We start from the raw sequence: 27,860 nt of genomic DNA, 5'->3' as shown, positions 1-27,860 counted from the left end.
CGTGTGTACGCGAATGAATGAGAGGATGAAGAGGCAAATAATTGCAGCTAGTTTCTAATGCGGGTAACGACAAAGTGTAACTAATAGAGAAGGTTTTCCTTTTTTTTTCTTTTTTCTTGCAAGGAAAAAGAGGTATTATTCAACGTGGAGCTCGCGCAACGCCGAGAGTCGCGTAATAACCGGCGGAGCGTTGTAGGAAGCAACGAATCGAGCGTCGTTCCATTGACAAAGCTACCATGAATCGAAGGTGAAGTTCTCGTGACGTTGCCAACCGCCTACGTGTGCACGGCATCGACTATAGCTTTCTGTGTCTTTAACCTTTGCCGACGACGATGTTCCATCCGCGAGCGGTTATAACTTCGCGTTCGAGGAGCGAACGAACCCCTATTTCCGCGCGAACATCGACGTAATACCGAGCGTAGTTAGCTATAATAATCGTAATAACGAGATATCTTTATCTTCCTCCCCGTGTATGCGTTTACTCGCGAGATCGCGATTACGCAACCGAAACGAATCGTAATCCCTTGTCGAGGATGGTTCGAAAATTTGAATATTTTTCGACATATTGGTTACTACTTTGGGGAACAGAGGGTTAAGAAATATCTCACCTTTTTAAGAAGCTAGAAAGCAGGAAATATTTCAATAAGGAGAATATTTCCGATACGCAAGAACCCTATCGCGCACACTATAACGATCGCGATAATCTGATTCACGGCCCCACTGTTCGAACGACTCCGACTCCGTTCGTGCGATATATAACTCGACTCGTAGCTTTTTGCTCCATTTTTTCAAGAAAAAAGAAACCCAATTTCTCGGCACCGCGAAATTAACCGTGTCTCTCGATAATTCGTACATTTACATCCATTCTTAATTGGTGTCTTCCTCGTACCGCGACGTTTATCCTCCAAGATCGTGTCGTTGGTTTTTAACGAGCGGTTTCTATCCCGCCGATGGTATACAGAACTAATTGCTCGACTAATTCGTTAATTATCGTTCTCGATGCGAACGGTGTCTGAAATATTTCCACGGTTCGCGGACGGTTGTAAATCGGCACGGTTCGTTTGCAATTCCGCGCCGTAAAGTGACGCAACGATGAAAACTCTCGTAAACCGCGTACAATTTTTACGCAATGCGTCTTTCACCGGCTTTAATCGCGCCGTTACGCGTTTTGTCATAACGGGGCGGTATCGTTCGACATTAATGGCCGATTTTATTAAGTTTCTGGTACTCTTAACGTCACCGGGCGATCGTTTCGTACCTAACGGAAGCCGGGATCGGTTCAACGAGTCTCGTGTCGATAACCGCTGTTATCCAACCACACGGTGGCTCTCCACCGTGTTTTCTTTTCTTTCGTTTCTCTCCACTTTTCCTTCTTTCGTTGGAACTTCATCGAGACGGTACATCGCGTTTCTGGAGAATCGTTCACGGCTCGTATTCGTCGTCGGCTTAAAAACTGGACCGTGTGCACGGGTACACGTACACGCGGCTACCACGTTGACGGTTTCCGCGTCAACAGCACGAGGAATACGTGCCATTTGAATCGAAATCCGCTCTCTTTCCCTCTTCGTTCCCCTTTCGTCTTTGTCGCGAGAGTTTAACCGGACACTAGCCGCTAGACTCGCACCGCGCCGTTCTCTTTCACCGTCTCCTTCCTCTTGTCCGCGTCTCTCCGTTCTTTGACCACCTTCTGAACTTTAACGTCGTAATAATGTTCGCGGATAGAAAAAGATTATATCCGACTTCCGGAGCCGGTACGCGCAACGAATGCGTAAAACGCTCCGGCCGGCCATCTTTGTTCCTCGATAACAACCGCGCGCTCCGAGTTCTTCGTCGGTCTCGATTTCTTCGCGCGACGGTTCGTTTCTTCGCGCGGATCTTACGGTGAGCGGTGGTTATTTTCGAGTATCAGACCGGAGGAACGAGAATCCGTTACCACCTCGAACCTTTCGAACTCGAGGCGCGAATTATTCGAGTTCGAGTGTGTTTAGAAACGGAATTCCTCGACTTGGTTTCACGCTCGATGATAAAAGCGTATCAACGCGCTGGAATTACCGATAAATTTCGGTGTATCGAGACACGTTACTCGTACGAGAAGAGAAACGTAGAAAGTTGATTGTATCTACGGAATAGAAAAACTTGTAAGGTCTTTCGAAAATTAGCTGTGAAATTTCAAGTAAATTACTTTGTAAAAATAATTGGAAGCGGTCATTTTCCTTTGACCCAATTAAATTTCTGATCAAATTTAGCGTTAACGACACACCGATCGAATGATTGGCCAGCTATTGGAACGAGTTTATTTAAACGAAACAATTTATTCCCGAATGGTAATTCATTCCTGACGTTTATTCGATCGGACTAAATTTCTATTCGATCCTCCCGATATATTTCCCTCCACCGTTCAAATCCTACACTTTGTTCCACGAACGATGTTTCATCCGTTGCGTGGAACGTTCGAGGGAAATTTTTGCCCCATTTGGAGAAAAGTTTCGTAGGAGACACGTCGAACCGAGAACGAAAGAATTCGAAATCACGGAACGAGATGTATTTCACTCGGGTGTGTTTACCTGGGGGTCCGCGTTGACCCAGGGTTGATCGACGCCGCGAGAACTACTCGTGTCATCGATCGTGCGTTTCACGATCGTCGAAATCCGATCCGTGGCCCGTGAGCGTGAAACGACGTAAGATCGTCTTGTTCCATGGAAGACAAATCCATCTGGAACGAGGGTCGAACGGTGGGCACGGGGCATGGAAACCGATCCATTCGAGCGGAGTATTCGGGACACGGATAAAAAGGATCGAATAGATTTTTAGTAGCGAGTAATCGGGGTCCGTGGGACAGTTCGGTGAACGATCCACCACTGATGTATAGGAAGGATCTCTCCCTGTGGTTCTTCTCGTCTGGAATACCGTGGCCGTGGCTCATTCCGCATTCCCTTCGCGAAAGATCGGTTATTTGGCTAGTTCGCCGCCGCGATTCTCGTCCCGAGATATGCAAACTTTATATTTAAATATTCTATGCGGGCCGCATTATTATATTCTTTCATTCCCGAATCACGTCCCCGTCCCTGTCTCATTATACTTTTCGCCACGGAGCTGGTGGGACCGCAGCCGCGGCCGCCACCCGGCCGAGAGCCAGGGGAAATTGTTCTCGGAGATTTGCTTGCCGCGTCGCGCGAAATTATCATCCCGGAAGTGAGATACGTATCCGTCGATGGTGCCTCGGCGACGCAACGAATTACGGGTAAACAGGGGAAACGAACGTACGTACGGGGCGTTTCCGTCGCGACTATTGATTCCTCATTGTCGTACGCGCTTGCGAGAGGGACACGCGAGGCGGACTGCCGCCACCGCCGCCGCCGCTGCCGCCGCCGCCGCCGCCGCCGCCACCGCCACCGCCGCGTGGACAAAAAGGTAAAACTCGTTCTCTTTCGCTCGTAAACGTTCCAACCGTCCCGCCTCCATCGAACCGTTCCGATTTCTCGCTTCCGCGAATTTACCGGGACGAAACGGTCTCGCGGATGGTAACTAAATATCGCGGTGTCGATTCGAGCCGACACCTTTTCATCTCGATAGTTTCTTCGCTATTTGGCCGTGGTTCGTCTATGTACGCGATCGTCTCGGTGTTTCAATATCGCTCACCGATGGAAAACGCGCACCTTTCTTTCGACAACTCGACCAAGATCGCCATCAAAGGCCAGTCGTCGCGTTTACGATCTCGGAGCGTTGTTCGATCGTAGCTCGTTGTTAATTTATCGGTTGCTCGGAGAGGTCGTTTCGTTTTCCAAAATTGAGAGTATACGATTTAATAAAATGTTTATACGCTCTAAAAAAATCGTGTTTCATTTTCACTAAAAAAAAATGAAGTGACTTTCCGAACGACCCAAGTAAGTTAAGTACACTCGATAAGATCGTCCCGATGTGCGGTATCGTTCGATTCGACTGTTCTTCTCGAGCACCGTAATGGACGGATCGGAGCGTTCACCGTGAGTGTCGTTAGAAATCCGATTTTTCACTCGCTGGTATCCGAAAGTAGGTACCACGGGAGTTTCGCGATCCAATTAATCGTATCGTTTCCTCTGCCGGTTGGTACGCGAATCGATCATTGAAATTTCTCCTTTGTGCTACGCGAATTCCTTCGCGAGCACACTTTACACGTAATATTATTGTATTCCGATATTGTTGCGCGGCAATAAACATAATGCACGTACTTATAACCACCGCGTCCTATTTATTTCTTCGTTATTATCGAACGAACGAATAAACTAGTTTCGTGCGCTAAATTCGCCCCCGTGAATGCGCACTCGCATGTTACGAAACACCTTGGAACAGAGATATCCCGCATAATGCGGACGATTGAATACGTTAACGGTAATTTATGTACTTCTTTGCTCCCGCTGTGTATAAACGATGTACAATCAACGTACTTTATTCCTTTCGTTCTACGAACACACTTTACGGAAGCGACCATTTAATTTACATATATCTCACGGCATGAGCGTTTTGTTTCTATAGTTAGCCCTACGCGTTTACTTCGCCGCGGTGTCGCGTCGCGCTCACGTTTCTCAATTTCGTTACGAATTGTTGGGAACGGAATTAACAATTTCCCTCGTTGCGCAAGAATGTTCCTAACGATCGACGGAATCGGAGAGAACGAGTGCATCGAGACGGTGCGCGAAATTTTGAATTTCCCGCGCGATAACTGTTCGTCGATCGTGTCTCGTGCGTCGTTCGATAGCTTTCGTTTTCTTCTTTCGTTTTCTGATCGTTTATCTATCCGTTCGGTGTCGAAGACGATTAATTTTCTCGAGAATCATCGACGAGTCGATTTAACGAACACGAATTTCCCTCGACGAATTTAATCGCGGTTGTAAAGTTTTCGAGGCGATCTATAATATTTGCGCAGTCCGCTTTGTATCTCTGACACGGTGCAAAAATAGTTTTCTCGATTCGAGCTGAACAATTTTTCAACGAACGACGAAACACGTTCGTGGTCGACCGTCAGAGTTGAACGAGGAAAATCCGGGAGCTTTCGCGCGTAACGATCCACGAAATTGTTGAGAACGGTGAACAAATTCAAAATACTTTTCTAACGTTCGTCTCGAATTGTACCTATATCTTAATTTCGTATTTTTTCAAAACTTTTAAATAAAATTGAAGAAAAATAATTTACTCGTGAGCCAGTATCGAGAAGTAAATTAAAATTGAGAAATATGTATCCGTAAATTGATTTGGAATAAATAATTATAAATATGTAACGATCCACGAAGATCGTCTCGGGAAGAATTTATCGAGAACGTCGTTTCGAATTGTACTTAAATCTTAAGTAGGTGCATAGTTCTTCGAAAATTGCTGCTAAAATTGAAGAAAAATACTTGATTCGTTGCATCGACTCAATATCAAGGAAGGAATAAAAATTGAGAAATAGAAATATGGTTAAATTGATTCGTAATGTTTACAAAAGTGCGTTCCACGCGTCGCTGAAACAGCTCTCACGGATCGAGCCGATGTGTACTCGGTTCGGGTAACCTTCCGATAATAGAGCGTTTCGATAACAGAGCGTTTGGATAATGGAGGCTCTAACCGTGCCTCGATTCCGTTAAGTTGGTATTGGACGAACAAACCACCGTAGGAGTCAGCGTGGTTCGACGAGCGATTTCGAGCTTAAGACGGGGAATTATATTGATCGCTCGTTTCGGCGTATCACAATTTATTGTTACCCCCGATCGAATGGTTTTCCACTTAAGTGGCTGGTTCGAATTTCCCCGTGGCTGCGAGTGGGCGGAATAATTTATCGAACGAAACGAATGTCCCGGCCGCGAGACCGGCGGCGAACTTTAAATCCCCAGTTGGAGCGTACTAAGGAAGATCGATATGAGTTTTTAAGGGACACGCGAAGTTCTATTTCGGTGTCGAAACACGACCGTGGCGTTTCGCCTTCCTGGAAGTGCGTTCTCCCGAGCTGAGTGGGGAAAAGGGAAAATTCCATGGCCGGACGGGAAGGAGGAACGTTCGGAGAGATGCGGGGGAAAAGGGAAATTCCCAGAGACGTGGGGAACAAGGGAAATTTTACGAGGTGAGGGGTAAGAGGAACATTCGGAGAGATTATGGGGGAAAAGGAAAATTCGACGAGGTGAGGAGTAAAAGGAAAATTTGAAGAGACGTGGGGGGAAAGGAAAATTCGCAGAGATGTGGGGGAAAAGGAAAATTTAGCGAGGGGAAGGAAAAAAGGAAAATTTTGAGAGATTATTGGGGAAAAGGAAAATTTGACGAGGTGGGGGGTAAAAGGAAAATTTGGAGAGATTATTGGGGAAAAGGACAATTTGGAGAGATTATTGGGGAAAAGGAAAATTCGACGAGGTGAGGGGTAAAAGGAAAATTTGCAGAGATGTGGAGAAAAAGGAAAATTCGCAGAGATGTGGGGAAAAAAGAAAATTTGACGAGGGGAAGGAAAAAAGGAAAATTTGTAGAGCTAAAGGGAAATTTATTTATTTTTCTACAGATTTTTCAGTATTGTACTAAACTTCCTCAGTATTACTTTATATTTTTCTATTGACAGTTTATTATACCATCGAATACGCAGTTCCCTCTATTACAATTAACTTTACATTACAATTTGAATTTTACGACACTTATCAACCGGCCACACCCATCGCTCGCACTGGCAATATTCTCGTGCGCACACATCGTCGATATACCAGATCGGGATGTTACCGATTTACAGCTGGCTCTTTTATACTTATTTGTTCGCGTTCTCCGCTCGTGGTGCCGTTTGGAAAAATTGTTTCGAAAGCTACGGCCGCTCCACCGGAAATAAACCGAGAACCCCGTCCAGGCTGTTTGCGAGCCGCGCGCCGAAACTCCACCATAATTATGTCTTTTTACGCGCGAGCGTAATTCATTCCTTCTCCACGAGCAGATAATTACAGGTCGCGCGCGCGGTTCCCTCGTCGCTTCTCCGCACCGGTTCGCCTCGAAATAAATCATGCGGTGGCCCCGCGTTCCTTTTTAAAAACGACCACGACCGGCTGCGACCGATTTCAAGAATGCCCGGGACCAACCTTTTGCCCCGAATAAAGTCACCGTTTACACAAACCGGCTCGAAACTTTCGAAGCATCGATCTCTCTCGCACGCGGACCGATTATTTTTCCAACTAAACGTTCCACCGAAAAAATAATCATCCTCTTTCCGTATTTATTCAGCGTTGCTCGATTTTCCAATTGCGTTTCAAACCGAACGGTGAATTTTTAATCCTACTTTCCAGAATATATGTCATTTGTCAATTTTAATTCATTCGATATTCACTTTAACGAATAAAATATCATTCTCTTCAATCTCATTCGCAATTTTCGAGAAGATACGTATTCAACATTTAACTACAACTCGAGACGTTCTGCAGAGAAGTATTTCGGATTCGGACACATTATCCTGGTGAATTATTAACCATCTTTCTCCGTGAGCTTTACCAAACCGAAAATTCCTTCTGGTTATAAATATACGGGCAAGCCATTACAGTTGAAACTTTTCCAAAACCGTAGCACACGTATCACGGGGGATAATAATGCGCGCGATTAAGAAGGTGGAATATTTATTGCGAGGAAAGTCGATGAAAGTTTGTGTATTCGCGCCAAGATCGCGAACGCGTTGATAACTGAAGGTTGCTCGTCCACGAAAGGGTTTCGAAAAAGAAAGCAAACAATCTGTATAAAATAAAATGATAAATATTTTCAGAAGTTCGTACTTCGGGTTCACCCTGTAGGCTAAAGTCTAGCGAGTTTGTCCTCGAACGGGACGCGGTACGGATTGAAAATTACCAGAGAAACGCGAAAGCTTCCGAAAGAAGCTCATCGACGTAATTATTCCGAATGGTCGAGGGTTAACGAGCTCGCGGAAATTGAACCGGTTCGCAGCGATGCCCGCAACGGTAATACGTTTCTCATTTTTCCGTGGTTCGGCGGTCGCAAATCCCGGTGGCTCCTTTCGATCCTTTTACGACGATTACGTAGGGACACGAACACCGAACGGGGGCTAACGTTGCCGTAATAGCGATCTCGAAGAGTTGTTTCTCTGTATCGAGGCACGGGAAAGGTCGTAGAACCGTTGAGACAATAATATCTGTACTACTTGCACTAGCCGTGGAAGTCCGGCCAATGGTCTTGGCGACCGGCCAAAACTTCCTGCTAAAAGTCTGATTCATGCGGTGAAAGTAAAAGTTTTTACCGATTTCGCGAAACGGAGCGTTTCCTGGCTCGGTGCGTCGATACGGTGACATAGAAACGTGTCGCTGAATTTTCAAGGAAGATCGCGATCGATACGAGCGTGTCGATCAGAGGGAAGAGAATAAGAAAAATATTTATCGAGTGCCTTCTCGAGTTATTTTCGAGTTCGGTGAATTTTCCATAGGGAGAATACTCTTGGACAACCGATCGTAACTTTTTCGTTGAGTGTGTTGTTCGTTTAATTTCGAACCGTCGATATTTTTGAATAGGATACGGTGATATAGAAACGGTGGCTGAATTTTTAAGGAAGGTCGCGATCGATACGAGCGAATCGATCAGAGGGAAAGGAATAAGAAATATATTATATTTATCGAGTGCCTCCTCGAGTTATTTTCGAGTTCGGTGAATTTTCCATGGAGAGAATACTCTACGATCGTAACATTTTCGTTGAATGTGTTGTTCGTTTAATTTCGAACCGTCGATACTTTTGAATAGGATATTATTTAAACTACGCTCCCGTCGTCGATCGTCGACTTTCTCTTATTGGCTCTCGATACGACGAGCAACGTTCATCCGTATCGAACTATTAAGGGTTTACGCAACCAGGATACCATCGATGATTCCGATTACGTTGAAATTGGTTCTAAAATCGGTTGCGTCAGCGTTTCGCTTCGTTTGCGATCCTTCGCGCCAAGGAATCGACGAGAACCATCGTTTCGCGTACCAGACGCGGTTTGTTAACAATTAATAGCGTTGGAACGAACGCGACTAAAGTATTGCTATATTTTTCTTTATATTTTTGGCTTTACATTAGTCTATTTACAGTTCATTATACTACTGGACAGGTGAGATCTCTGTATATTGTAACAAACTTAACTGAGTTGCATCACTGTACATTTCTTTACAACTTTGATTTTATGATTTTGATGGCGATTTATGATTCTTCTATTATAGAAGAATACAATATTCTATTATATGCTATTATATTCTTCTATTATACTACCGGACACGTGAGATTCCTGTGTATCGTAACAAGTCGATTTATACCATAATTCGCATTTACAACGAGTAACAATTTTCGCGATTCGTGTAACATAGACGCGTTTCTTTCCTCCCGGGGACAATTTCTCGCCGAGATACGTGCCACGCGTGTAATACGATCGGTTTGCGATCGTCGCACGCATTGCTCGCGCAGACGACGACGACGACGACGACGACGACGACGACGACGTCGCGACGCGCGTTTCGCATAACCTTCCGAGTATCGATGCACGCGCGTTCGATAGCCCGTTTCGCGTCAAATCGCACGAGATTCGATTCCGTGCTTCCCCGATTTCTCCTCCCCCTCTATCAGCGTTTATCGATTCGTCGATATCGGCTATCAAACACGGAGAATCAAACCCCGCGTAAAATTTCACCTCCCCGATCGAGACGGTTTCGAGATAACGAATTTCTTATTTACACGGAAAAATCGCCCATTTTGATATTCGCAACAAGTGGAGTGATTCAAGTCCCTTGGAAGACAATCGACGTCCCTCTCGCGTTTTTCACTTACTTTTTTACGTATCCTGGTCTTCTTGCGAAGAAATACCGTGTATTTTTTTATCGTGAATTTACCGTGAATTTACCGTGAATTTACCCTGAATTTACCCTGAATTTACCGTGAATTTACCGTGTAAAAAAAATTAAGAAAACACGTAACCAATCGACGTCGCTCTCGCGTTTTTCACTTACTTTTTTACGTATCCCAGTCTTCTTGCGAAGAAATACCGTGTATTTTTTTACCGTGAATTTACCGTGAATTTACACTGAATTTACTGTGAATTTACCGTGTAAAAAAAATTAAGAAAACACGTAACCCGGGATACCGTGATAAGCGAGAAGCGATAACGAGTAGAGTGTAACGCAATACTCGAAATCGAAACATCGAATCGAAGTTACCCTTCCGTACCTCGAGTATCGATAACCGAACTTTCCATAGATCCTCTCGAGCAAAAATATAAATCACGGAGCATCGAGGACTCGAACAATATTTTACCTCCAAGTTTCTAAAAATCCAAGGTACTCCCGAGCAAAAACATAAGTCCTCGGATTCACCGAGATTTAAACAATATTTTACCTCCAAGTTTCTACAAATCCACGTGCACCCGAGGAAAAACATAAATCGTGGACCCTCGAAGCATATCGAACAATATATCAACTCGAGGACGCAAAAATTCACAATTTTCTTACGAGACCGCGCCGATTCTACAGTGAAACTTGCAACGAGGCTGAAATTTTACGGAATTAATCTCTCTCTCTCTCTCTCTCTCTCTCTCTCTCTCAAGAGAGCGTCTACGTGTACAATCGAAACGAATCGACGACAATAATATTAAAATTTACAAGATACGATGCAAAAGCGAACGTTTCGAGCCGCGATTTATTAACATCGGGACAAGTTTTCGGTGTTTGGGTAGGTGTGGGGGCCTTGTTACGAACGAAGAGGCTCTTTGCTCGATTTTAACGCGACCGAAGGAATTGCAAAGAGAAACGCCCGGTCAAAGGCGACGACAGAGGACCACGGCTTCATTACCGTCGTTAAGAGAATGCAGGCCCGTGCAACACAACTACGAATTTCGAAATCGTAACCGTTTGCCACGGATGAGAGCTCTGAGTAGATGCGCTAAGGTAACGCCGTAGAAACTGGAACTCGTAGAATTGCCGCGATTCGAGGAGCTCCTCGCTCTCGTTTCGACATCGCGAGGGAGATTTTCTTTGGGCGTGTCGCATCGAGGTTTTTTGCCGGCTAGGTTTCACGATCTCGTCAATCAGAACACAACGTATCGTTCCCTTTTAAATTCGCCGATTTCTCCTCGTTCGACTCTCGAAATTCCGGTATAGGCCCGCACCGAGGATCCACTTGGATTTTTGCGATGTTTTCGACCATTCTCGTATCTTTGTGTCTCCCGTACGGATTGAATTCGCGAGAAGCATCGATTCGATACTTCCTAGATATTCGAGTTATCATCTCGGTCCGATGATTTCGCTCGAAGACCGAGCTGTTGTAAGATTATGGTACAGAGTTTATCGTAACGTGCAGAGACCTCGTATACGGTAGTACAATGAATTGTAAACGGGAGAATAGAAAGTCAAAAGTGTAAATGAACGTGTAGCAATAGGATTTAGTTAAGTTTGGTACAATATGCGGGGATTTCACGTATACAGTGGCGTAACGAATCGTAAATAGAATATAAAATGAAAAATGTACAAAAATGTGTAGCAATACGAGTCAGTTAAGTTTAGTACAATGTACCGGTAGTGTAACGAGCTGTGAACAGAAGAATGTAAAGTCGAAAATGTGAAAAATGTACACCGGTGCGATTTAGTTGAGTTTATTATAATATACAGGGATCTCGCGTAGCCAGTGGTACAATGAATTGTAAACGGAAGAATATAAAGTCGAAAATATAGAGAGAACGTATAGTAATGCAATTCGATGGGAACGACTCTTGGCTTGGATCTGAAAAAAACGGAAAGGAAAATAGGCAAAAACCTTCTAACGAACGACCCTTCGGCACCGATACAATGGCAGTCCTTAAAACTAACGTCAGCCTAACGACGTCTGGCACGCCTGAACACCATCGTTGCATTCGTACCAATACTGGCGAAGACTCGCTTTTTCGACCACTCGCCGATTTGATCTAAACGAAAAAAAAAACATGTTCAATTTTACGCGAAGAATTGACGAAATTTCCGTAATACGAAGATAAACAGCAACGCTAGAAGGCCTTTACGAAATTGTAATCCGATGAAGCTCGTTTCGTAGAACGAATCTCGGTCGTTGATTGTTCCAGCGAAGCTTCGAATTATTTGAGCAAAGTTTAATCCGGTAACTTTGCGCAATAATTTGCAAATTGCACGAGAAGATACGAGATTCCTTTTCTTTTTCTTTTTTCCTATCTTTTTTCCTTACAGATTCCTCGTACACTCGCCATTTTATTATTACCGGTTGTTCGTTATTATCGTATCGTGTGGTTCAATAGAACGTGGAATTATGCAATTTGGGTGGGCGGAATGAATTATCTATTCATACCGCAACGAGTAACGGTACTTTTATTTCGTAACTCGACAACGATTGGTTTTTAGGCTCGAGTTTGCCAACTCTGTTTGTTTCGATTAGCGCAATACCTGCGCGTAGTTTCGTGCTGCGAATTTGCCAGCTACCCGCGCAATTCTATTTCTTTTTTTTTTCTCTCTTTCCACGGCTTGTAAAACATTGTTGATTTTCGAGACGAAATGGTCCCTCGACGAAACGCACGAATTTCGATTTTTCACTATTCGTTTGCAAAAATCGAAACGACTCGACGACTAGTTGCTTTACAGAGTTTCGCGGATCGGTCGAAAGGGTAATTATCGCGACACGTATCGATACGAGAGGATATTTACCAAGATCCGCGCTACTTCGTCGCAACGACTAGAACGACCATCGAAATTTACAGAAAGGATTCCCTCGTTCCTCGCGCGAACGATTTTATCGTTCGAGTCGATATTTTCTAAATCGCGTTCGACGAGGAAAACACACGCCCGCGCCATTATTCTCGACCGGGTTGAAATCAGGGGATTACTTTCTGCTCTTTCGCTTCTTTTACATTGAAATTTTTCTTCCCTCCCCCCTCGAGCAGCCAGCCGGGGCGAGCGAGTTTATAACAAGGCGAATTTATCGGGGGTTAAATCGCAGGAACGGAATGCTCGAAGGGTGTAAAGATGAAATCAGCGTCGGTAGGTCGAGAGCGGATCTAGATTAAAGATTTCGATAATGGAAATTCGTGATGCAAAGGTCCGCGCTGCGCGGACCCCAGCATCGTGCTGGGATCGTAATCGAATTGTTATCGCTTCGTTTCACGGCGTACAGTAATTATTTTTAATTCAACCCCGCGAACAGATGCGCGCGCTCTTGACTTCCTAGGATCTTTCGTCGTGCATGGCCGATTCGTTTTGAATCATCGCTGCCGCTCGTTCCGCCGGCATGTCGATAATTGCTTTTTTTCCCCCGTCGTGATTCCGAACTGCCCGCCAATCGAAATTATCGGACCAATCCCCGGGGGAAACGCGAGTTATCCAACTCAAAGACGAAGAATCTTTTCAAACGTTTCCGCGTTGCCCTTTAACTGCATCGAGTACCGTGTCACGTGTAGGGCAAAGTCGTCCAATCAACGTCAAATAGAATTTTATAAATCACAGACTCGATTCTCATCGACAGTCTAATAAAAAGTTTCAATAAACGCGGCAAAGTGTTTGAAAATTAGTACCCGCCGCTCGAGATTTTTCATCGTCAACGATCTTTCGTTTCGTGAAATCCACAGACGCTAGAATCCATCGCGACAATAAAAACAATCGGTGTCGATCCTCTCTCAGGTTTCCCGACGTATCCCCCGACCTCGAGAATCGTAACGCGGACAGTTATCGAGGGAAAGAAGAAGCAACTCCTCGTTGCATCGCGGGACGCGTACCTGAACGAATGCGACTCGCGTCTGGTAATCCCTGTTAAAAGATATCAATTTTTACGATAGCCGCGGCGCACGGTCGACGGGGGACGGGTACGGGTTGTCGGAACCGTTCGACCTCGTTATCGACTCGAAATTCTTCTCAATTTCCGGGAGAGGAAATCGAACGGTCAGCCGGAGTAATCTCGCTAACTGAATTCCATCTCTTGATGGACAAAAGCCAACGCGCGCCCGCGCGCCCGCGCGAACCGTGCACCAGCAGCCGGCGGTATTTCGACGGTTCTGTTTCGCCGTTTTCTAGGTCAGTTGTGACCCCCTCCCCCGTCTCTCGCTTCGTCCCGCCGGTCCCTGCCCATCCCCACCGCTTGGTTCGTTCGTTGGTTCGTTCTCCCCGCCGGTCCGCTTACCCGCGCCGCCACCCTCGTACGAGGAGAGTTGGTCGGTTCTGGGTCGGTCACCGTTTGTCTAAGTTTCCGAATGCTCCCCTATCGCCGTCGAAAGTCAAGCACGAATGAACTTCGTCCGCGAGGCAGAAGTTTTAACTGGCGGTACCATCTGCGATATGAGAATTAGTTACCGGAGGTAGGAGACAACGCCGCGACAACGGGAAAGTTACGGACGAGTGAACGGAGATAATTGTTGTTTGCTAAATTCCAAGCAGATATCTTGTAACGGAACTCCTTCTACGCGCGCATAGTCTGCATTATTATTCCATTAATTGAGCCTCCGCGCGGACACAGTAGGAGGCGTTTATCGATTTATCCTCCATCCCCTCCTCCTCCCCACCTTCGAGTCTACCCCTCTCTCTCTCTCCCCACCACCGCGGTTCCCCGTGGGCACCGCGCGCGCCTCACGGTCCCTCCCCCACTCCATTCGCTCGTTCTCTGTCTCCGCGGCAACGTTCTTCCTCGTTGGTGCCTCCTCGCTCGGTTCGTCGGGGCACTTTGTACGGGACGCGTTATTTTCTCCCGATGCCTCCTACCGTTGGCTGGAATCCGAGCTCGGCAATTTCAGGTCGGATTTAAGGAAAGGATTCCGTATCCGCCCGTGTCAAGCTACAGCGCGAACTATCCTTTTGTCCTTGGAGTTCCTTTGTACCGATACTTCGGGGTACTCGGATACTCGCGTAGCGTACGACCGAACAGAATTCCGCGTCTCAGAATTATACGGCGAAACGGCACCGGCGAGTTCTTCTCCCAGGGCTGTAATACCCTCTTGCCTCTGCGTCTCGCGAGCTCACCGAACGGATTGCCCTCTTTGCGAGAGGGTATCGCTCGGGACGACTCGCGGCCCTCCAACGTAATCCGCGACGATCGACTCGCGTCGGAACGGAACCATTTAACGCGTTCACCGCCAACTTGGTTTTTGGTTTTCACTGATCAACGCTGACGACGGTTTTCCATTGTTGGCGAGCTTCTGGGAGAGTAAAAATATTCCTCGATGCACTGGAGCGATTGTTACTTCGTAGTAAAAATATTCCTCTGATTGTTATTTGCAGTACCGTCCAGGATAGGAACTTTGAAAGTTTGCGAGTATCGAGCTTCGTTTCTCGTAAACTTCTCGAGACGTTGCAAGTGACCACCGTGGCGTTCAACGCGTTAAGGATGTCCACGTTTGTTCAAACCTTGGCGCAAAAAGTAAAAATTTTCGATAACATATCGATGCACTCGTTATCTTGCGGTATCTCGAGTGTAACGCCGTTTAAGAGGATACGTCGGAGTTGGTGTGTCGTAAGCGCTTTGGAGAATCGTTGTCACCGTCATTCGACGCGTTAACGCGGCGATACGTATCCGCGCGAGGTAGCGAGCGATTTTTACTTTCTCCTTTCTTGACCGTCGTCGAGAACCTCGGTGAGAGAAGTTACGCGACACGTCGCCGGCGCGTAATTCGTACGAAAGAAACGAAATTCGCGCGGTTACGGGGAATTGAAAATAACGAGCGCGTGCGAGCCCGGAACGCCTCGAAATACGCGAACGGGGAACGTCCTAAGGCCTCGATAATAAATTGATTCCGTCCGATGAGGAGCGACGGGGCAAGATTAATGCCGAGGAGCACTTATCGTGAAAGCGTGGAACGGTTTTCATCGTCATTATACGCATTACCCGGTGTTTCTTTTTTTTTTCCCCTTCTTTTTTCTTTTCATTTTTTCTTCACGTTCGCGATACCGAACCGCGTTCTAATTTCCAATCCTCCGCCGAGCAAAAAACACTCGGACGTATTCTCGAGTTAAGTAGCTTATCCGTGTCGGTTTTTTTTTTCTTTTTTTATTTCTTCGTTTCGTCGATGTAACTTCGGTAGCCAAGCGACGGATTAATAATCGCGTATTCGAATTGTCTCCCGATCGACGTTGTCGCGATAGTCGACTACCGTGAGCGCGGCGATTGGCCGACTTTTAACAATAATCGCGTCTCGGTTTCTTTCTCTTCGTTTTTTCCCCTCCCGTGCATTCTCGCGTAAAAGGATTTTTAACGGTAACCCGCAACCGAGCAACCCCTTTGGACAGAAGAACCGGTTCGCGCGGCGAGTTCGGAAAACAACGAAAGTACTCCGCGCGTATTTCATCGAAGCTACTCCGTTATTACAGCGGTGTCGACGAAGCACCCGTCTGTTTTATTTGCAACTACAGCCCTGGTTCTCCTTGCCAGCAGCCTTGCCCGAACCGGCCAACGACCGTATCTCTCTTACCTATCCTGTAGTACGCGTCTCGTTCTCCGTCTCCGTTGCACTCCTTTCTCTTTCGCTGGCCAACCTCCGCTCTTCCACCGAGTCTCTTTGATCCGTTGTACAGGTAGGCTCACGTGGAACGCGCATAAAGCTCCTTGGACACTTTAAACGAGCCTTTTTCTACCGCCACTGTGGCCCAGGGGAAGCTTTTGCACCTCGGTACGTAGCTGCGATACGTACTCGAGGTTTCTGCACTCGATGCACCATTAAACGCGTCGGTACACCTTTCGAACAACTCGCGGTTTCTTCTTCTCTGGGAACAACTCGATCGTCGATCCGCAAACGATGAGAACTTTCGTTTCGCGGGTTGTGCGTATTTTGTACGCGCTCGTTTCGCGAAATTAAAATTCGCGAGGAACGTTCGTTTCAAAAGGCACCGCGCGGGAAAGTCGAAAGTATAATACCTCGATTTCATCTTGCTCCGAATAATTAGAGAGCAATCCGTTCGAGTGACTTTATTCGCGTACGTGATACGCTTTGGAAGTTTCATTACGACGGGGTAACGTATTGCGTATCCAGCCGAGAATAATTTCAGGATGATAATAATATACATTCGGAGCGATTAATAATACGAATACGAGTAGCGTAACACGAGCCAAGGTTTCGATAGAAATGTCAAAGTCTCCGATCGAAATTATTTCCAGCAACGTATTATTACGTTTAATTCGCGATGGTTGTTTCGATGGTTCTCCCCGAAATTTTTCAGGAACGGGATCCTTCGATTCTCGCCACTGTATCGTTCGACGAAAGAGTATATCGTACTTTGAACTTTCACAGATTTCGTGATACACCGTCGGATAAAAATTTCACGGTGCTATAAATAAATCAAAAGGGAGAGAGAACGACTCGGTCCAGCTTTCATTCATCCGGTGAACGTAGGCGGCATACGCCCATCCTATCTTATCAGACGCAACGACCGAAACGGATGTTACGATAATGATACTCGAGGAATACGCCCGTCGCGACGCAACTCGACTCGACTCGACTCGACGCGACGCGACGCGACGCGACGCGACGAGACGCGAACGAGGAGACGATCGTCGTGGTTGTTGTACGCGTTAAAAGGGAACCGCGTGTCGATAAACGAGAAAGAGAAGGATCCGAAATTATACGGTGCTTCATCGATCGTCGTCCGAAACGTGGGCAACGACGGGGTTTCAGGCGCGGTGGGCGACGTTTAAATATTACATTCGAGGGAATATAAATTGCAGTGAAGATAAACAAAATTGCTGGCTCAGTGTTTTGTAATGCGCGCCCTCGCCGCGGTCGCGTGCCCAATAAATGCAATTAATTTTGCCGGTCAATTACCGAGATAATGCGACGGTGTCCATTTCGAGAGTATAATTAATGGTTCCGATATGTAAAATGGAACGACAATTTCGTGGCGTATCGGTAGAGATTTTTCGTTCACGGGCGAGCAATCGTAAATCGTGGGTACCGCAAACTGGACCGGGTGAAAGACGTAGGAAAGAGCGAGACGACCGTAGGAAGGAAAGCTCGACGAAAAGCGATATTCCTTCGCTTCACGCGCGAGCGACCCGACAGAGTTCCTCGATGTCCAGGGAGCCCGGGTCTGTATACGCTTCTTCGTGTTGAAGGATGTATCGCGTTACACGTCCGTATCGCGTAACACCTCGATCTACAAAGGAGAGCACCTCCGCGGCCTGGAACGGCCGTAACTTCGTGTGTACCGGCTTCGTGCTCGATCGCGCGCGCTGGATCAGGATGTATCGTAGCTCGCTCGCTCGCTCGCTCGCGCTTCTCTCGCCGTATTTACGCGTATCCACGTCGCCGGTACGAAACGAGACTCGTGTTCGGAGAGCGCGGGCGTATTACTGCCTACGAGACGGTATGCATTCCATCGGAGCCTCGAAGCTTTCTCCTCCAGCGAGACCACGAGAGAAAAATACGTGAGAACGCGCATCGCGCCGATTAGGAAGAAACTACGGTTACACGCTCTCGCTTTCGGTGAAACCCGTCACGCTGCATCGCGGCGCTGCACCGCGCTGCACCGCGCTGCACCGCGTTGCACCGCGCCGGTTACGGGGATATTTGCCTCTGTCCCATCCGTTGGGTTCGTTGCTATTCGCGATGGAAAAAAGGAGCAGCGAAAAGTTAACGCTCGGAGGAGGATCGAGAACGAAGAAGGCAGCGAACGAATCGCGCTCTCGTTCCGGTGCTTCGTACTCTATGGTAAATCTCACGATCAAGAACGAAAGAAAGAAGATAACGGCTATAGCCTTCGTGCCAGACAGTATAGTGTTTCGCTACTTCGTGGTCACGCGACACCCCCTCGGACCATGACGGCAGCGTGGTGTCGGATAAGCGTTCGACTGGCGCATGCTTGATCGGACACGTTCGTGCAGGTCCGTGCAGGTCCGTGTAGGCTCGGGCGCGTTCGTTCCCTTCCGGCGGCACTCGCGAGTCCCCGGCGTTCGGGAACGACCGGACGACTCTCTCCAGCGCGCTGAATCACAGTCTGGGTCAGTTCGCCGAATGATCGTCGCTCCAAGAGGGAGGACGCGTGCGCGTGTGCCGTTCTGTGATCACGTGAGTGGAGAGCTGTTCGATACGATTTTGCGGCTGAGAATCGGAGTGTCAAAGTAGTGCCAGTGAACCGACGAAAAAACACAATCTGGGCTGTGGCGAGAGGGATAATGTTTAAGTGTGTCGCCGAGAAGGCCGTTGAGGTTGCACGGAGTGAGACGAAACTCGCCGAGCAGAATAAGAACGCGTGACAGGTAAAACATAACCTTAATTCCTCGGAAGGGCAAAAACGAGGGTGAACTTTCGATGCTCGAGGTTTCTGGATCGTTTCTTCCTGTTCTTCGTTCGCGTTGCGTAGATTTTTCTCGAAAGATTCCTATCCGGGATCGCTCCGTTTCGTTCTTTATCGGTTGCAGGAGTGTTTGATAAAGTCGGTCTATCGGACGACTGGCGGCGCAAACGAGCAGTGGAAACGGTACGTTACCCTCGACGATTTAAAAACGATCGTATACGAAATTACATGCTTTCGATTGCACGCGCGACTTATTTTACAACTAGCGAGGGAAAAGTATTCGAAAGTCACTCGGTATTGTCGATGCTCGAGGGTCACTGAATGGTCAGTGAAAGACGTTGACTTCTTCTTTCTTTTTCTTTTTTTTTTTTTCGATTTTCGAACAGCCTCACGTGACCTTCTGTGCGTTTTATCCTTGTCGCGAAGTGGCGCTTCCGTTTGCTTCGGCAAGAATGTTCGAGCGTTTATCATTGTGCGCGAGTGTGTTCCTCGCTCGTTCACCACGCCTTGAAATCCTCAACCCTTTGATTTCGTGCGGCGAATGGAAATTTACGATCGTCAAAAGACACACTTTTCCCGTTTCTGCGACTCGAGCGTTTTTGAACAGGGAGAGTGGACTTTGGTATATTTTTACGCAGTGATGGATTACAGTATTATTTTTCCAAACGTCGACTACCGTGATCTTTATCCCTGAGTAATCGCGAAACACGTTTCGCTATTATTATTATTGTTGCACAGTCGTATAACGGCTGACGTGTTCGTTTTCGTCTTTGTTTCTTTGTTTCTCTCTAGCCAGTGATCAATTTTGTTCCGTGATCAAAGTTGCTTGCTCGACTAGTATACTGGATAATTCCGAGAATTGTTTATGCGTACGTGCCGGACCTCCGTTTCAGGTATTTCGGTTGGGGTTATACGAGAACGTATCGTCAGCATCGACGGTTGGTGACATTGCTATTTTATTTACAACTTTCCGTGAACAGTTGCGGAAGGACTCGGCAAATATCGAGAATAATTTTCGTATACGTGGTTACTTCGACCTTTCGAGCTCGGTACTACTTAACCACTTTTCAAGGGTTAGTGTTACGTTGTAATATTATCAACAAGTATTAATATTATTCGTGCGATCGACTTAAATACCAGAGTGATCGTAATCGAGTGTAAAGTGCCAACGGAGTGGAAAGTTCGACATATGTTTCTTTCGTCCAAGAACATTATTCTTGTTTTTTACGAATAAAAAGCAAAGTGTACTTACGTAGAACGCGTACAACTATGCGAATGATTTGCGTATTCGTACGAACACGTTACTCAAACTTTCATACATTTCGTGTCGTATTTGTCGTCGTTTCGATGTTTCGTTTTCAATGTCAAGTACGTAACACCGTTCGTGGGTTTTACATATACGAACGTTATAAATATACACGAGCGACCTGAACTGTAATTCCACGAAAATTGGAAGCAATTTTTCACGACTCGACGTTATTTCCAAGGTGTGTCGTTTTAATCGATCGATACGAATATACTCGTCGAAAGTACACCGTGTACAAAATAAACGTTTAGAACGCGAGCGAAAGATTTCGCGAATTTATGCAACGGACACGATTCCTTTACGCGTCAATGTGTTTCAAACATTTCGAATTCGCTGTTACCAGATCTCTTTTTCCGTTCGATACTGCGCATACGTTTTTTTTTTATTTCGTTTTTTTTTTGTTGCGTGCCATTGTGCCACGCGGAACTACAAAATCAATGACCCGGTATAACCTCGACGACTATAGGTCGTTACTTTCCTTTGTGTAACTACATCGCTGCGTTGAAGTATATAATTTCGTTTCGAAAGATAACAATGACCTTCACGTGTTCGAAACGCCTCCACCTTCCGTGACCTTGTTCAATAGAGGTCATTGATTTTGTTCTTCGCGAACTTACAATACGTACACACTTCGTGTGCCCCGTGAATATGTTAGAACAAAAAAAAAAATAATAATAATAATAATAAAGAATGCACGAATCACCGCTATTTATAACGATGTTCTCCTTGGGGCTCGTCGAGTCTTGTCTGGAATATTCTTTGATATCGCGAGTAATTTCGACGACGACATTCGCGTGGATCAATTTAAATGGACCTCCTGTTGAATACCGTGGTCTAAAGAATTCGCTTCGTTACACGGTACACTCGGTTCGAGAAATATTTTCGAATTTTCGCGCAGCGCGTAGATTTTGTCGAAATTCTCTCACTGGAAAATCGGATAAACATTCAATCGAGACCGGTGATCGGTGGTTAACACTAAACTGTCAAAGGGGTCGTTTAACGTGTGTTGAATTCCTCTTTAAAGTTATTCAATTGTTAACGCCGCTTTTGTTCGCAATATTCGGCGATGATTATCGAAATGGAAAGTTAATTATATTTGCAAATCGATTCGTTTTTTTCTCCCTTTTATTTTCGAAGATACGTACGAAATCCCCTAGAAATAGGAATTCACCATTGGTGGTTTTAGCGTTAACGCGTTAAACACCATAGTGGTCACTAGGGACCAGTGCTCCAAAACGTTTGCAAGACACGAGCTCTGATGTTCGTAAATTTTTAAATATCATTGGTAATACTATGAAATAAAAAGTATATCGACAAATTATCTAATATTTCTACTGTTTCGTAAAATTCTAATTTTTCGAAAATTCTCGCAATACTATAAAATAACAAGTACATTGACAAATTATCGAATATTTATACCTTTACGCCACGTTTTGGGCAAACATCGTGGACATATTTAAATATAGAAAGCTCTCGTTGGTAAAATCAAAAATACGTCGACTGTTTTTTACACCGCATTTGGAAAAAATAACAGAGATAGATCCTCAAGTATGGAAAACTGACACGGCGTTTAACGAGTTGAACAGTCTCTCTGGCTCTCGATAAGCTTTCGTGACGCGAACACCGAAAATGAATAAAGCAGTCACGGGTAAAAAATGACCCAGTTTCCGCTCGGCGAGGGTTAACGAAGACTTGCGTCTCGAGGTTCGCGTAACCGAGTGTAAATATTCAAGTCCGTGATCGCGAGCGAGACCGCTGGCCGGAGTCGTTTGTACGCGAGAATTACGACGATAATCCACGAGCAACGATCGATGTGTTCGCTGTTTCTACTCTGTCACGCTTTCAGACGTTTCAGCCGCTTGTACCCCGCGTGAACTCGTCTATCGAGAAGCTTAACAAATTAGCATAAATATTCGCGGCCGCTAGCCGGCATCTATCATACTTAGCTTGATGCGAGCGCAAATTGAAAATCAACAGATCTCGCGATATTAAAATAGAGAGAACCGGCCGTGGTGAACGACAGCGATGCAAGATTACAAGTAAGTTTCTACCGATCGTATATCATTGTTTAAACGTCCGGGAGGGAATTGTATCGCGAGTAACCGTGGGTGTATCCAGTGTCCAAAAAGTGGAAAAATGTTTCGATGGAAACGAGATCCGTACGATTCGTAATCTCCGAGATATAAATCAGGCTGCGTCCTAGAAGGAATTACGATAAGCAGGTTTCTACGGGATAATCTAGAAACTGTACGAACGTTGTATCGAATCGTCGTTTTTCCGATACCGATGTTTATTTTCCGTGTCGTAGATTCGAAAATGTTCGATTTATAGGGAGAAACGAGCTATCCAGGGGGAGAAAAATCATTTTTCTTTTTAAGCTACCACGCGTCTTATAAATAGAACACCTGCAGCTAGGTGTATCCAATAATATCTGTGACACTTGCACAGCGTGGACTCTGAAACGACAAACAACACTAACGTAAGCTTTCGTAAACAATCTTGTTGACGAAACATCGCGGTAACCGAATTAGTTCAATCGACCGCAACTTGGAAATATTACGGACTAGAAAAATTAAGTATCGTAAACTAGCACCGAATGTAATGTTACTCGAATAATATTCACCACTGGCGAAAAAATTATTCTTCCAAAGTGTTCTTCGAAAAGAACACCGGTACGCGAGTTAGACAAATGTAAAATATTCCGCAATATTCCCAAGAATTTTATTCTACATTCGATCATTCTCTTAAACTAATTTTGAGTTTCAAATTCACAATGACTGAATTACTCCGTTTCGGAGTGTATATTATCGAAAATACGTCGCGCGCCCCAGAGTTGAAGAATTTTCTTTTACATTTGGTTATTCTCTTAATCCAATTACGAATTTTAAATTCACAAAGACTAAATTACTCCGTTTCGGAGTGTACATTATCGAAAATATGTCGCGCGCCGGATAGTCGAGGAATTTTCTTTTATATATAATTATTCTCTTAATCTAATTTTCAATTTTATATTCACGAAGACACGGTTGCTCCGTTTCGGTGCAGAGATTTTGCAAAACGTGTCGCGGGGCGGTGTGTTCCTTCCAATTTGGCGGGCAGACGGTCGCGAAACTTATGGTCGGCAGTGTACTTACGCGCGTGTACGTTCCGCGGTGAAAAGTCGTCGGTGTTGCGTTAAACGAAGAGGCACGTAGCAACCGTGAATGGATGGTAGGGCGAGCCGAAAGTATGAATGGGCTAATCAATTTCCAGGCACAATTGCGGCATAACGCGTGTCCCTGGTAACCGCGTCCACCGGCATGGCGTGCACGTATACGCGCGGGAGTATAAATTTTCAATTGCAAGTGGCGAGTAAGCGATCGCCAACAATGCGAAATGTTCGGCGATACATCGACAGGCGTTATCGTGGCCGCAAACGTTCGCAAATGGAGACATATCGGTCTGTTTGCTTCGATCATAGAAGCCCTATCGTGTACGCTATAGTCGTGGTAACAAGAGAATTAGATAACTACCGTACTTTCGAACCGCGAGTCCCACTCGTGGTGTAGATTATGGTGCAAGTACGTACAACAAACACGTGTCGCGTTCGTGGCTTGCTTATTCTCGCGCCGATTCGTTAACGTTCTCTGCAACTCTATCGTTTTCATGGTACTCGATTTTACACCCAAAGGAATTCTTAGCACAATCGAGTACGTGGCGAGAAAATGAGAAAAAAATGCGCGTCTCTGTTTTCGAGAAAATTAACTTTAATTCTTGTTCATCTTCGTCGAAATTTCCTCTCATTCTCTTGCGTGGAATTACCCCCTGCTCGAACGCGCTACGAATTCCGGTCCACGTTGCGCAACCACTGAAAGAGAAAAAATTCCATCGTCGTTTCGGCATCTTCGAGTCACGTTTACCTGAAGGAAAGGAAACGTTTTTTGTACGAGCGATCGTAGACGTCTCGTGTACGGACGCGATGACATCGTAGGTGGTAATCGTTTAAGTTGATTTCCGACGCGAGTTGCCTCGTATCCGCGAGTAATTTTCAATCGAGCGTAAACGCAACCCAAGTGGGGGATATCGGTTTGCGTCTCTGTAACGCTTCCAACTCTCTCGCGATGTGTACTCGATCGTTTGCAACTTCTTGGAACAATCGTGCAACACGCGTCGCCGGTATTGTCCGTGAAGGAAGAATTGTAATTTCAAGGTCGTTCTCCGTGCCGCTCGCTCTTTGTACTCGATAAAGAGTACCGTGTTTCGTCGTGGTCTTTTCGATATTAAAAGCAGAGGAGTCGCGCGAGGTGGTAAATTACGGTGACTCGTACCGTGCAACAACGCTAAAGGAAAGAAAAAAGTGGTCGTCACGGCCCTGGTCGCGTTCCGCTCGCGTTTCGTCCGTCATGGGGTTCGAGCGGTTAAACGGTACCGCTCCGCGTTCTCGAAAAAATAAAACGGTCGAGCTCGAAGGAGAAAAACCGAGGAATTTTCCTCGAGTGTTCGAGCTTCGTTACCGGGAACGAGCTTGAAAATTTATGGCGGCTACTGTACGAGCCTGAGTAGAAGACGGGCGCGGAACACGGCTGAATGAGTCTCGCGGGCAAACAGCCGCGCGGATGATCATCGTCGCGAATGATTCAGTAACTAGTCACTGGTCGGCAAGGTCCCGCTCGGTTTTCTTCCGCGGTATCTCCTCTTCTGCGTTTGCATAGCCCGCGCGTGGCATCGTGTGCGCGCAACGGTACCGACCGCGATCTCCGGCTGCTTTTTTCCACGGTGTCGGTTGTTATCGTATTTCCAACGTACAGTTCAAACGTGTTTCCTTATCGGATAAATCGCGAGTGTCCGTCGCGGGTTTAAAAGCGTCTCTTCGCGCGCAATTAGCGCCGCGAGCGCGATATCGATTCCGAAACACTCCGAAAGAGCGACCGACGCGTCTCCGAAACGAATCCCGTGATAGATGCACCGGTGCGATTTTACGACCGGGTGACTAACGAGGAAGACGGTAACGTAGTGTTTATTTATTTCCAACCCGGTATTAACCACCTCCCCGCGCGCACACTCCGGGTTTGCAATCGGTTTTCCGATAAGCCGATTTTATTCCGTATAATTTACCGTAATTTGAATACAAAACGTTAATCCATTTTTAATGGAGTGTGTCCTTAATAGCTACCGGGGATTTTAATAGTTGCGTTAATTGTGCCACTATTTTAGTCGAAGCGTCGCCTGCTTCCTGTGGCCGAATAAAACCGAGCGTCGTTATTTCGAGAGGTGTTCGGTAGTGTTTCTATAAATCGTGGACCGATGGTACGCTTCTTTTTTCTCGTTTTTTTATTCGTAGTCGGTGTTTCATCGAATATCGATACCGTGTTTCGACGAATCGAAAGAATCGTTGGTCGTTGCTCGCGAGTGCCACCGAGTACACAGAGCTCCTCGGTGTCCGGTCGGTGTTTAACATTCGTAAGAATAACCGAGGCTCGTACGCGGTTCGACGAGAACGGCATTCCAAAACGGCAAGAATGTGTCGCGCGGCCTCTGCGCCGATATTTTTGACATACCGATCGTTACACGGATTATGACTCTTCTCTATTAATAGACGACGGGAGATTCTCGTGTGACTTTCGATCGAACGCGAGTCTTCGGCGTGCAGATGACTTAACGCGTCGAACCTTACCGGTGGTCACTTGCTCCGCGATTCTGTGAAGTTCTTACGGGACTCTGATGTAACATTTTGCGTAGGATTAGTTCTCTCGGTGATGTTGTAAAGCAAAAGGTACGTTGACAAATTATCGAAACTTTCTACTTTTACGATTCGAGGAATTTATCACGCATGTTCTCAAGAACGGAGTACTCTCGTTGGCATTGGGTTGTTCGGAAAGTGATTTCGTTTTCTTTGGTGAAAATGAAAGAGGATTTTTTTAAAGCTCGTAAACGTTTTATTAAATTATGTATTCTCCATTTTGGAAAACGAAATCACTTTCCCGAACAACCTAATAATACTACAGAGTAAAAAATATGTCGACAAATTGTCGATTGTTTCCATAGTTTCGCACGAAACAGGATTTTTTTAGAGCGTGTAAACGTTTTATTGAATTATATGTATTCTCCATTTTGGAAAACGAAATCACTTTCCCGAACAATTCAATAATATTACAAAGTAAAAAATATGTCGACAAATTGTCGATTGTTTCTATAGTTTCGCACGAAACAGGATTTTTTAAAGCGTGTAAACGTTTTATTAAATTATATGTATTCTCCATTTTGGAAAACGAAATCACTCTCCCGAACAACCTAATAATACTACAAAGTAAAAAATATGTCGACAAATTGTCGATTGTTTCTATAGTTTCGCACGAAACAGGATCTTTTTAGACCGTGTAAACGTTTTATTAAATTATATATGCTCCATTTTGGAAAACGAAATCACTTTTCCAAACAACCGAATAATATTACAAAGTAAAAAATATGTCGACAAATTGTCGATTGTTTCCATAGTTTCGCACGAAACAGGATTTTTTTAGAGCGTGTAAACGTTTTATTAAATTATATGTATTCTCCATTTTGGAAAACGAAATCACTTTCCCGAACAACCGAATAATATTACAAAGTAAAAAATATGTCGACAAATTGTCGATTGTTTCTATAGTTTCGCACGAAACAGGATTTTTTAAAGCATGTAAACGTTTTATTAAATTATATGTATTCTCCATTTTGGAAAACGAAATCACTCTCCCGAACAACCTAATAATACTACAAAGTAAAAAATATGTCGACAAATTGTCGATTGTTTCTATAGTTTCGCACGAAACAGGATCTTTTTAGACCGTGTAAACGTTTTATTAAATTATATATTCTCCATTTTGGAAAACGAAATCACTCTCCCGAACAACCTAATAATACTACAAAGTAAAAAATATGTCGACAAATTGTCGATTGTTTCTATAGTTTCGCACGAAACAGGATCTTTTTAGACCGTGTAAACGTTTTATTAAATTATATATGCTCCATTTTGGAAAACGAAATCACTTTTCCAAACAACCGAATAATATTACAAAGTAAAAAATATGTCGACAAATTGTCGATTGTTTCCATAGTTTCGCACGAAACAGGATTTTTTAAAGCATGTAAACGTTTTATTAAATTATATGTATTCTCCATTTTGGAAAACGAAATCACTTTCCCGAACAACCTAATAATACTACAAAGTAAAAAATATGTCGACAAATGGTCGATTGTTTCTATATTTTTACACCGAAAATGTGGAAAAATATCGTGAAGATCCTTAAGCGTAGAAAACTGAGTCCGTGGTCAATGTGTTAACGTCGCGTTCGTTTTCCTTTGCGAGTAACGCTCGTAGCCTTGTTTCGCAATC

At 45.3% G+C, this 27,860-nt stretch overlaps 1 protein-coding gene across 6 annotated transcripts in view; it reads left to right on the top strand.

Moving 5' to 3' along the window:
• Plexa (plexin A) overlaps positions 1-27,860 on the top strand; it is a 463,061-nt gene that overhangs the window by 41,475 nt on the left and 393,726 nt on the right. The window contains exon 1 of one of the 6 annotated variants that reach the window (XM_076322384.1): positions 18,895-19,165. The exons of 3 other annotated variants lie outside the window; for them this stretch is intronic. The gene's annotated coding sequence lies outside the window, so the exon portion shown is untranslated. Of the gene's footprint in view, positions 1-18,894; positions 19,166-25,244; positions 25,494-26,177; positions 26,262-27,860 lie in introns of those variants that run through there. 2 more of the 6 variants (XM_076322390.1, XM_076322389.1) reach the window with 2 other exon arrangements.

Source organism: Ptiloglossa arizonensis, chromosome 10 (genome assembly GCF_051014685.1).
Source record: "Ptiloglossa arizonensis isolate GNS036 chromosome 10, iyPtiAriz1_principal, whole genome shotgun sequence".
Lineage (NCBI taxonomy): Eukaryota > Metazoa > Arthropoda > Insecta > Hymenoptera > Colletidae > Ptiloglossa > Ptiloglossa arizonensis.
This window is presented reverse-complemented; position numbering and strand designations above follow the sequence as displayed.